Source organism: Epinephelus moara, chromosome 9 (assembly GCF_006386435.1).
Source record: "Epinephelus moara isolate mb chromosome 9, YSFRI_EMoa_1.0, whole genome shotgun sequence".
NCBI classification, from domain to species: domain Eukaryota; kingdom Metazoa; phylum Chordata; class Actinopteri; order Perciformes; family Serranidae; genus Epinephelus; species Epinephelus moara.
In genome coordinates, this window is record NC_065514.1 from 39,170,701 (window position 1) to 39,183,092 (window position 12,392).

The 12,392-nt window shown below is 42.6% G+C and overlaps 1 protein-coding gene and 1 long non-coding RNA gene across 21 annotated transcripts in view; one reads left to right on the forward strand and one right to left on the reverse strand.

The window, feature by feature from the left end:
• The window catches only part of LOC126395392 (uncharacterized), an 83,611-nt gene that overhangs the window by 9,099 nt on the left and 62,120 nt on the right, over positions 1–12,392 (forward strand). The window lies entirely within an intron of this gene.
• LOC126395393 (uncharacterized) lies at positions 2,994–10,523 on the reverse strand. 17 transcript variants are annotated; one of them, XR_007570454.1, is made up of 11 exons: positions 10,297–10,511; positions 9,353–9,715; positions 8,824–8,994; positions 8,488–8,734; positions 8,281–8,383; positions 6,857–8,031; positions 6,228–6,387; positions 5,762–6,014; positions 5,436–5,565; positions 3,297–3,350; positions 2,994–3,115 (listed from the first exon to the last, which is right to left on the reverse strand). It is a non-coding gene; the product is annotated as an uncharacterized LOC126395393 (long non-coding RNA). The 17 variants fall into 17 exon arrangements; XR_007570457.1 differs by having other exon boundaries at positions 6,857–6,933; positions 10,297–10,484; XR_007570453.1 differs by having other exon boundaries at positions 6,857–8,734; positions 8,824–9,129; positions 9,353–9,464; positions 9,619–9,715; positions 10,297–10,523.

Below are 12,392 nucleotides of genomic sequence, written 5' to 3' on the forward strand. Positions count from 1 at the left end.
GTTTTTAAGGACTTACTAGAGCTACCTGATAATAGCGAGTTACAGTAATCCAGCCTAGAGGTAACAAAAGCGTGGATCAATTTTTCTGCATCTTTTCGGGTCAGGTCATATGGGTAGGAGGGGCATTATGGCCACACTCCGGGGCATCCACGGCACTGGCCGTTTGGCCATGGTATAATTCCTGCCCTGCGATTAGGAAAAAAAAAAAAATCCGAGTCGGTGCTGCTTGCCCGATCGGGCATGTCTGCGCAGGGTCTGCTGGCCCGCCGGCTATTTTTACTTGCCCTGGGCATTCGGGCAACCGTTAATGTCGGACCCTGCAACCTGATGCTCACTATATCCCTCTGCCAGAAAAGCCAGAATTGAACACTCTTTCCTCGCATACAGCTTTTCTTTTCAATTTTTTTTTGACATGGTCAACTACTTTTTGAGGAACGACAAGCGCTATTATTGCCATTCTGCTGGTCCCATTGCAAAAGGATAGTAATGACCACAGTCGCGGTTTGTATATTTTGCCTCGCTAAACAAGATTTGATTCAGGTGATCACCTGGGGTCTCATTTATAAACATTGCATACACACAAATAGGGGTGAGTCCGTGTACATGTGTAAACGTGTACACGTGTTTGAGATCACAAACGGTTATGAAAAATTAGTACACAAAAGAGCCCTTCTGGTGCCAGTAGATAGAAACATGCCAGCAGGCTGTGCTTTGCAAGCGTACAAAAAAGTTTCGCTCGTATTAAATATTTTTTTGTGCGCGTGCTTCACCTCCTCTGCTACAACTCCATCCTAGGGGAAACACTGCAGGCTGAAATTGGCATTACATCCTCACATGCAGCCGCAACGACAGTCAAGCTGCACATAGCCTGCAGAGTTTAACTGGAAAGGACTGAAGTAGCCTTTCACTAACGCAACATAATGTGGTCCTGTTTATCTTGGAAGGTGGCGGCTCAAACACATAATTAGCATTGCCATGAACCTTTTCATTCCCTCTGAATGGGTGAGTGTTGCATCTGAATAGGTTTCAGTCACTCAGATCATCACACCAAGTGGGCTATACGAACTTTTGATGCAAACATTCAACAACACATCGTCACTGTCGATCTACCTCGTAAAAGGGACATTTTACAATTCCAATCAAATCCAATCAAGCTTTATTTGTTAAGCACCTTAAAAACAACCACAGCTGAAACAAAGTGCTGTACATCAAGAATAACAATTCTTAAAGAGGCAACAGACAACATTTTTTTTCTAAATATATCATTATGAAAATAATGTGGGTTGCACAGGGTAGTGGCCACAGTAAAATCAGACTATCAGCGTTTACATAGGTTACTTAGTGGCTTTGTAATCTTTGTAATAAACTTCTGCCACCAGTGCCGAAATTTTGTGGAAAAAAATCTGCTTTACGGCAGGAAACGCATTGTGTATTGTGAAACTGGTCGGTCAGCCAATCAGGGACTTGAGCTGGTCCTTATGAGTAGGGATGTCCCGATCCAGCTTTTTCACTTCCGATCCGATATTACAGCCTTGAGTTTTGGCCGATACCGATACCGATCCGATCCAAGCGCGTATTATACATATTCACTTATTTTGTTGTCAGTCATGTTAGAAAAGGTTTGATCAAGCGATATTACTCTAACAAGAACAACTACTTATTCGGGTTAGTTAGAAAGATCCACAACAGTTGGTATGAGAAACTGACCCGTTTATTGTTAACAGGGTTAAATAAACAAACTTTAAACTTGAACATTAACATTAAATAAAAAAAAATATAGCTGGTTTCCTATGGCTGCTTTGGCCCCTTAATAAATAGAAAATAAATCAACACAAGAAATCTTTAAAATGACATTGTTGACATTTAACAAACAATGCAGCCTTTCCTTTTCAGTTATTTTAGTAGTGTCAGTGCCAGCCTGGTGCTGCTGTTTCCTGGGACCATCAGAGGGGACAAAAAACCACACACAATATTGTACAACTGTTTAAACAAGCAATAGTCCATCCATGGCTCCAATTTGACTAATTGTGCCCAAAACAATGCCATCGGTGCTCTTTACTTAAACAGTAAGTAAATTTGTAAACCAAATAAAAATATCACTCTCAAAAAACCAGAGCAGAAAACAAGTAGTTAACTAAATTAGGCGGTGGGCCGAAGCCGCGATTCCTTGTATTTATACGATCCCTATCGGGGGAGGACCCAGATTTTTGTTGACAACTTAAGTTTTCAATAAATCAAAAGAAAATTGTTGCCACCGGTACTTCTTGCGCATTTTTGTAGATCGGTCACTTTATCACGTTACCTTTTTTCCGGCAAACAGAGCAGACAGCTACGTTGGGGGGCCGACATGCGTGACGTGATTGTAGTTATCGTCCAATGGGACGCTTGGAAAAAAGAAAAAAAACCTTGGAAAAATGGCGCTGCATGTAGAGCCATACATACATGGCCTAATAAGTCTCTTTTATGTCTTCAATACATAACTTGGTCTTTACACGTTACGGACTTTTTAAACAGTCTATGTAGGTACCATGTATATTTTCTCTGTGAGCTTTATACAAAATAAACATATCTGATTTCACAAATTTGAGGTCTGTTATCTTGCTTGGGAACTTCACCTGTCATTTATCTGTCAAAATGATGAAACGTCATAAAAACGACCCCCCTCCCACCACTATATTAATCTTTGTTCTTTTTTTTTTTTTTTTTGTTTGCTAGCATCACATTAGCATAAGAAATGGAGTGCTGTATGCATTTAATTCAGAGAGATGGACCAATCACTCCTTTTACAGACACAGGATGGCAAAAATTTGTTAAATCAGTGTTTGAGTGGAAAGATTTAGGGACTGAAGAGAGTCTTGTAGCTTTAGAGGCAGTGCGGAGATTTAACTTTCACAGCCAGGAACCTGCTGAATATGCTATACCAGCTAATGCTGGCTATCACAGGGACTGCTACATCCATTTTACTAACATAACAAAAATAAAACGAGCCCAGAAGAGAAGAGAAAAGGAAGCTTTAATTCAAAAGGAAAAGGGAACAGAAGGTTGGTATCAAACATGCAGTGTGAAACTGTAAATGTGGATCTTGAACTTCAAATCTGAATCTTGAACGCTGAATCTGTGAACAAAGAAAAGAAATTAGGAGCTACAATGACATCCTCTCACACGATCAGGTTCTGACAACTCAAGTTTATTGTGCATAATTCACTGTTCAGACATAAGCTTTGTATTTCACTCTACTCAAATGAGCAAAACCCTAGTCAAAATGTATTTGATAAATCAGATCAATGCATTCTCACCCACTTGATTCCATCACAGGAGGGAGTCATTTGCCCATCTAGCTGCAGTTAACACTGTTGAGATTAAGAAAAGTACAACTTAAATAAAGTCCCTCACTCATTCACATTACTTCTGAAGTCCAATAAAGTGCTCAGTAACATTCACAAACTACATTAATTAAAAACAGCCAGGGAAAACACGCAGTTGTTATTTCCATTTCATCTCAGATAAGGTGACCAGATTTCTGAAATGAAAAGCAGAGACATTTCAAGTTCAGAGTACAGAAGTCATTAAATATTATCATTATGAAATAAAAAATGGGGGCAATTGCGGTTTCATGTATTTTGACGACTTTCAAAGAATGCAATGGACCACTGTGTCATTGTGGTCTACAGGCGTAAATGTTTTGTTTTTTGGTATCTTGTCATTAAAGGACATTTTTTTTCCTCCTGCTTCCTTTTACTCTTCTATCAGTAATCTTCCTCTCCTAAAACAGAGTCACATCATAATATATTGTAATAGCTATCACACGGTGTAGTGACCCTTCGCCTATCAAAAAAAGGCCACCACCACGGTTGCCATTTGAGGTAATTTATGACGTGTGCAATGCACTACAGACAATATTTCCAGTTTTCCAATGTTGATTTATTACTTACTTTCATTCAGTTCAGGTACAGCCATTTGCCACTCATAAACCAAAAATAAGCAAACAAAATAACTCGACTGTCGTCTCCACAGCGCCTGGTGCATGCAGCACGGTCAAAAAACTTCGCCTCCACACAGCAACACCTGTGTGTGGTTACACCTGGATTATATAAACTCTGGCGCTGCCCAATTGCCAGTACCACTACTCCCAAGTGGCGGGAGTGTAACAAAAAATACAAATACACACATTTAATACAAATGGCTCTCACACACGGTAATGTTCACAGTTCACTATAATACAGCCACCAACAACAGTATATGTTACTGCATTAGTCTGTGCGCAACCAGAATCAGAGCTGTGGTGTCTATTTCACTTGTGGTTTTTTTTATCCACAGTTGAAATTGGGGACATTTCCGGGGACAGCTCTAGCTCGGGACAGGTCACCCAAATTGGGGATGTCTGGTCACCCTAATCTCAGATGATCTACTGAAATAACACAAAAGTAAAATCATTTTTATACAACTGCTATTTTCCCCCCAAGTGAGGTAGGACAGAATAGTATGGGACCTATTTAAGAAAAATATGCAAGCATTAGTACTCCCTATTTCTGACACACAAGTACTAAGCCAACTATTAAAGCAACAGTATGCAACTTTGGCTGCGACATGGGGCTTCAAAAACTGAAACTTAACCATGCACGTTTATGCGTCACACAAAACAGCAATTTTAGTAAAACCAGGTCATATTTTATGGAGAAAATGTCCTCTGGTTTCCCCTCTGATGTCCTAGACTGCTTGGTCTCAACTCTGTGATTCACGGAGGTTCCTGAAAGCAACATGTAGGCTGCCTGCAGACCGAAGCTTATTTAGCAGAGCTGTCCCCAACTACGCAGAGCTGTCCCCAACTACCCACCGCTGCAGCTGCAGCTGCAGCTGCAGCTGCAGCTTCGGTCTGCATGTTGCTTTCAGGAACCTCCGTGAATCACAGAGTTGAGACCGAGCAGTGGTAGGACATCAGAGGGAAAACCAGAGGACATTTTCTCCATAAAATATCACCCGGTTTTACTAAAATTGCTGTTTTGTGCGACATACTAACGTGCATAGTTTAGTTTTTTGAAGCCACGGGTCATGGTCAAAGTTACAGAGTGTTGCTTTAACAAGCACTACATATATGAATAAAGATGTGTCTTCACATACAATAATTGTGATGTCACGACCCAGTGATGTAGGGGAATAAGAATGGTGCACAGCTTAAAACCAAGGTGAAGCCTGAATCTGTGGATGTCTTCTGTTTGTCTTTTAGTGCTAGAAGTAGCAACAGAGACAGAGGATGGTGAGGAAACTCCGGCAAAGACACGGGCTCTAAGATCACACACAAGTGACTTCCATACATCTGAGAGAGCACCACACCTGCTCCCAATACAGTGTTTGATTTGCAAACATGAAAAATACAGATTTGAAGCACACAGCCGGAAGAGAATAAAAGAAAAACTTTCTCGGTGTGAAACACTCACTGCAGGGAAGTTACTTCTTGCTGCTGAAGAAAGACAGGATGAGAGTCTGCTTCTACACATTCGTGACAGGGACCTAGTGGCTAGTGAGGCACGATACCACTTCTCCTGTTTCAGAGACTACACACGGTACCTGTCAAAAAAGAAAAGTGAGAACACAGAAAGCAACTTGTATGAGAATGGGTACAAACATTTCTGTAAAACAGTGATCGAGGAGAAGCTTGTAAAAAAACGGGAGGTGCTTCGACTCTCAAAGCTGAATATGCTTTTTAAGAATGTTGTTCTGGAAAGGGAGGGAGTTAACATTCCAACATACAAGGCTCACTTACTCAAGGCAAGACTTCAAAAGTCACATCCTTTCTTGAGATTTCAAAAGGCATCTACAACATATCTTGTGTATGTTGATGATCTGACAGCTGAGGAGATCATTCATGAAGTTGCCACTTCCTCCTCTTCCTCCTCATCTGAAGACAGTGAAGGAGAAACATCACTGATGACTCAAAGACAGCCTGATAATGCCACCATCACGACAGATAGGTCTCGTCTTTTATATCATGCAGCGGTCACCCTGAGGGACATCATCTGTAAGACATCAAAAACATCACCAAAGCTCCCATGGCCTCCAAGAGCAACTGACCTTACACTGAATAATGCCCTGGACTTCGTACCTCACCAACTTTTTAACTTTGTTGCATGGACATCTGGCATTTCAACACAACCATCAGACAATGAACGTGTTGAGGTTACTTTAGAGGACAGCAGAAAGATAGTGTCAACTTGTCAGGATCTCATTACCTTGGCGACCAAAGGACGGTGGCTCATGCCAAAACAGTGCTCTCTTGCAATGGCAGTTCGGCATATGACAGGCTCAGCACAGCTCATAGGGTTGTTGAATGGTCTTGGCCACTGCTCATCTAACTCCCAGGTTCTTGAGCATGATACAGCCCTTGCTCACCTACAAGTGGAGAGAGGAGATATATACATCCCAGAAAACATCAGGGTTGAATTACCTGCCACACTTGTCTGGGATAATAATGACTTTGGAGAGGAGACACTTTCAGGTAAAGGAACAACGCACAACACCAATGGAATAATTATTCAGCAGACCATGGCTAGTGAGTCAGCATCTTTACCCTCCACATCATCCAGACAAAGAACAAGAGCGCGGTCTGTTCATCCTCCTCCACTAAATCTTTCAACCTACACAAGAGGAAGGAGGTCTGGTCCACAGAATGTAGTGCTCAAGGTAGATCTCCAGCAGGACAAATACAGAGATGCCCAAACCACTGGAAGGAGAACTGATGCTGCATTCTTCCTAATGAAAGTACAGGAGGCCGAGGGGAAAGTCATTCCTGGATGGACAGGTTTTAACATAATGTTAAAGCAGGACACAATCCTACCCTCTACAAATGTAGGCTACCTACCTGTCATTGATGCTAGCCCAACAGATCTCAACACTGTCCACACCATCCTGAGCCGCTCTACTGCTATTGCTGACAATCTGAAACAAAAAGAAATAGTGATAGTTATGGATCAAGCCATATATGCTAAGGCCCAAGAGATACGTTGGCAGACAAGCACTTTCTCAGAGAGACTTGTAATAAGGATGGGAGAGTTTCACACAGCTATGGCATATCTTTCCTGTATTGGGAAGCTTTTTGCTGATGCAGGCTTACAGGATGTCTTGATTGAATCTGAAGTTGTGGCTGCAGGTTCTATTGATGGAGTTCTCTCAGGCCATCACTACAACAGGAGCATACGGGCCCACAAGCTCCTGATGGAAGCACTGCAGAGATTGCGCTGGCAGGCATACCTGGGCACTCTCACACAAGAGGACCATGCAGCAGCTTTAAAAGTTGCAACGGATTTGCAAAAGACCTTTCCAAGTGAAGAGTTCAATGCCATGCTTACATCTGATGTATTTCTGCAGTTGCTGAAAAGCTACGAAGTTTTTGTGGAAAAAAACAACTCCAACCAGACCTTCACATTTTGGAGCACATACATTGAAATGGTGGAAAACTTGCTTCTCTTCATCAGGGCAACCCGAGAGGGAAACTGGGCTCTCCATTTGTCAACTGTGCAGTGTATGCTGCCATGGTTTTTTGCATGTGATAAAGTCAATTATGCCAGATATCTCACAGCATATTGGGTTGAGATGACCAATCTGGAAGACACACATCCTTCAGCACACCAGCAGCTTCTTTCAGGTGACTTTGTGGCACAAAGGCATCAGAAACATGGTTTTGCCGGCACTGCATGTGATCAAGTCATTGAACAAACAGCCAATCGCGATTCAAAGACAAAGGGAGGCATCAGTGGGTTCTCTCTAAACAAGGGTGCAGTTCACAGATGGACCTTAACACAACATGAGCGGGCAGCCATCACACTTGAATGTAAATCAATGGCTGGACAGTGCCCAGTATTGCATCTAAACTCTGAGCTGGACACCACGAGACTGCAGAGAGATGAGGCTGATGTGTTGAATATTATCACCACTATCCAAAATATGGTCAATCCCTTCGACCCTTCGCTGAATGGACAGTCTCTTTATCAAATCTCCTCTGGTCAACAGGCATCCGATAATGTTGCTGAAGACTTACTGGGGGCAAAACAAAGTGGTGTTAAGGCTCTCACAGACTTCTGTGAAAAAAGGATTGTCAAGGCAGAGGCATCATTCCACGACCCGATCAAGAAAATGAAAATCAAAACATTCAAAGACACTGGCCACAGTACAGTCACAAAAGTTAGAGGAAAAGAAATCACTTTGACATCTCACCGCAACTTGTTTGCCAGGTTAATTGTTGTGGGCAATGTTAGACAAATTAACATAGATGAAATGCTCACTTACAGTCTGGGTCCTTTGCCACAGTCACTGGCCAACTTTGATGGCTCTCTGGTAAAAACCAACAAAGCCAAGCTGATGCACATCTTGGAGGAGGAGATCAGACCACCTGCATCAGAGAAGAACATTCCAGATGGTTCAGTTTGGATTTGGGATGCTATGGCACTAGTGCAACAGCTAAAGCCACAACCAACATTTGGCCTATATGCTGACCATGTACTGAGGACATTAGTTAACTCAGCTAAAGGAACCAAGTCCACAGAGCTTCATTTTGTATGCGACACATACAGAATCCAAAGCATCAAAAATGCTGAGCGAAGTAGGAGGGCAGAAGAGGGTTGTCAAAAAATCAAAATATATGGAGATGACCAAAAAACACCAAAGCAGTGGAAAAAATTCCTGGCATGTGGGCAAAATAAAGAAAACTTGCTGGAGTATTTCTTCCAACACTGGAGCACATCTGCAAGAAACATAATTGAAAATGTAAGAATCATTGTTGGGCATGGAGAAAAATGTCACTCAATTAAAATGAACGAGAACTACACTGACCTTGAAGTAACAGAGGTTCGAGACCTTGAGACAACTCAAGAGGAAGCAGACACCAGACTTATGCTGCATGCAGTTTGTGCAGCAAAATACAGCACTGACCTGGTGATCAAGAGCCCGGACACTGATGTCTTTGTGTTGGCACTTGCATTCTGCAGCCACATTGATGGTCACCTGTACTTCCACACAGCCAAAGAGAGAAACCCACACATTGTTGACATTAACAGCCTTCATGCCCATCTTGGCAAAGACAAATGTGAAGCCCTTGTTGGTCTGCATGCCTTCTCTGGTTGCGACACTGTGAGTGCTCTGCATGGGGTGGGGAAAGCAAAGGCATACAAGAAACTAAATTCTAAAGTTGAATATGTCAGTCTATTTAGAGAATTAGGCACTAGCTTCTCCCCATCACCAGAACTCCTTCAGGCAGTGGAAGCATTTACATGTGATCTATATGATCAAAAGGACTGCCAGGACATTAACATTGCAAGGGCTAAACTTTTCAAAACTGGAAAGTGCTCTGAGAGACAACTACCTCCAAACAAAGACTCCTTGTACCAACACATCAAGCGGGCAAACTTTCAGGCAGCAATACACAGGAGGAGCCTTGAGTGTAGGCCAGACATTCCTCCTCCCATAAGTCATGGCTGGAAGATGGCAAGAGATTTGTATGAGGTGGAATGGATGACACTCCCCCCAGCACCAGAGGCGATACTGGAGCTTGTGCATTGTGCCTGTAAAAAAACCAACTGTGTTAAGGGCAGATGCACATGTAAACTGCATGAGCTGCCATGTACAAACCTGTGTCAATGCACAAATTGTGATAATGGGCCTTTTGAAGAAGACTAGGCCCATATGGCTTCATCCTTTGAGTAGGCAGTGGTGTGTGTGATGACTCCTGCAGGAGGGGAAAAAATGATGTAACGTTAGCTTTCTATATAATGTATATGTTTTGCTTTGTTTCTTTGTTACAAAACTCTCTAATGCCACACATGTGATTTACAATCAGTTAAAGCTCTTTTCAAAACCTTACTTTTTTTCGTTTAGCTGTTAGTTCTCTTCTGCTGTTTCCATGGAGGTTATGTGAGGAAACAATGATTAAATGACAACATTGTTTATACATCATCATCATAGCGTGTTTGCTTGGTTTATGAGACTCAGTGATGTTGGTCAGCAGATACTCTAATAAACGTGCAACAGTCCCGGTTATTTCTACCACAATTAAGGACTTAAGAGACCTAACGTAACCCAATGAGAAATAAGATGCAAGCCACTTCAACTTCACTTTACCCATAAAGTGCGTGAAGCTGCTAGCGAGCGCTTTTTTGCTAAAGCTAACGCTAACGTTACTTTTACACTTGCAAAATGTCACCATACGTTTGAACTCAATACTGTACAAAACACAAGTTGCAAGTCATGCGTTTGAACTCAATACTGTACAAAACAATCAAGTTTTAATAATATAATAACGTTACTTACTTCTCTCCGTCGTGTCCATCTGCCGATTCCTCCGTTGAACAGCTGTGCTCAGTAGCTAAATCCGATAGGCTAACGACGGCCCTCCCTCGAAATCTTAGCGTTCTATTGGTCAAAATGTTATAGTAGACTGCAGTGTTTGCCTGAATATTAAACAAACTTTAAATTATAATTGTGGAAAAATGTGCAAGAATATCGAGTGGCAACAACCCGGATCTGATGAAGAATAAAATAATCTTAACAATTTTACAAATCCAGGTTGTCCCTGCACGGGGATCATTACTTTCTAAAACTAATGCAGATACGCGGCTTCGGCCCACCGCCTAAATTGACCACTACTCTTCCTACCCTTCCCTCCGTGTGTGTCTGCCGTCTGCATGCTGGCCTGGTGGATTGATAGTAAGTGCTGGAGCGGATCACTGGCATGGACTGCTTGAATTGCGGAGTGCTGGGCTGGCCGGAAAACCTTGATTGGAGTCCGTGAAAAACTGGATCGGAGTTCTTGGATCGGCATTTTTCCATGCAGTCCGATCCCGATGCACGTTTTTTGCTAATATCGGCAGCCGATAGGCATCCCTACTTATGAGGAGCTGGGCATGAGATAGTTGAGTCACGAACACAATGGCAGACGGACAAAGTTTGGAGACAAGTGAAACACGGCCTAGCAAAAGAAAACGAGCTCCCCTGTCTGAGGAGGCAAAGAAGAGCAAAAAGGAGAGTGATAAAAGAAGAGGAAAAACAAGAGTAAACCTGTCAGGTGTTCAAGAGATGGAGGGAGCTCCGTGACCAAAGAGGCTTCAAAACCGATGTCCAGCTAGCTTTCTTTCTAATGGATCAGTAAGTAACACGGCTAAATGTTAGCTAGATGAGAGAGGACTGTACTGTACTGGCTGCTAGTTAATTCCTAGCTGGCCAGCATCGCAAATCACCGCAACCAGGGACCAGGTAGCGAGTGTTGGTCGGCTGACATCCTTGTTGCCATCTACGGCAGCCCTCGGACAGTGATACCTCCCTCCCTTCCTTCTGTTCTCTTCTCACGGAGGCAGCTATCGACGGACATCTCCCAGCTAAGTTACGCCCAGCTAAAGTGAACACTGGACTTTTCACTGCAACGGCCTTAGACTGAGGAGCATCAAAATCAGTTAACGTTAGTCCACACAGCTCTCCCAAGCTGTCCTGGAGAGCAGGGAGATCATGTCAGTCACTGGCCATAAATGTGAGGGCAGCCTTTGCAGCTACTGGGCACTCAGCATCTCCGACCGGGAGAAGTGGAGTAAAATCCTCTCCTCCGCTCCCGTTTGTCAGGTGAACGCCTCTCCTCTGTCACTATACTCTGCCAACAATTTAATAATATTGATGTCAGTTGTAACATTTGAATGTTTTAGTAGTAAGCCATGTTCTAAGCGGGATAATGTATAGTGAGCCAGTGACAGTTAATAATAACTCTGCTGCACGTCGGGGTTCTATTCCCCTGTCGGGAGTTATTTTTCAACAGTCACCGGCTCACTATACATTATCCCTTACGTGTCTACTGTTGTTTGTACTGATACTGATATTGGTATAATTTACTGTGAGTTGGTTGTACTGGTAATGTGCATTTTGGTATAATTATTTGCATTATCAATCAGTCAATCAGTTTTATTTATAAAGCCCAATATCACAAATCACAATTTGCCTCACAGGGCTTTACAGCATACGATATCCCTCTGTCCTTAGGACCCTCACAGCAGATAAGGAAAAACTCCCCAAAAAACCCCTTTAACGGGGAAGGACCCTCACAGCAGATAAGGAAAAACTCCCCAAAAAACCCCTTTAACGGGGAAAAAAGGGTAGAAACCTCAGGAAGAGGAACTGAGGAGGGATCCCCCTTCCAGGACGTGCAATAGATGTCGTACAGAACAGATCAACATAATAAATTAACAGTAATCCGTATGATACAATGAGACAGAAAGAGAGAGGGAGACAGAGAGAGACAGACAGAGACAGAGAGAGATGCAGGACAGACGGTAATGACAGTAGCTTACAACAACATTAATGACAGTAATAATATTATAATTATAGTGGTTACTGTGGTACAATATGTTGAAAGTATATATTGA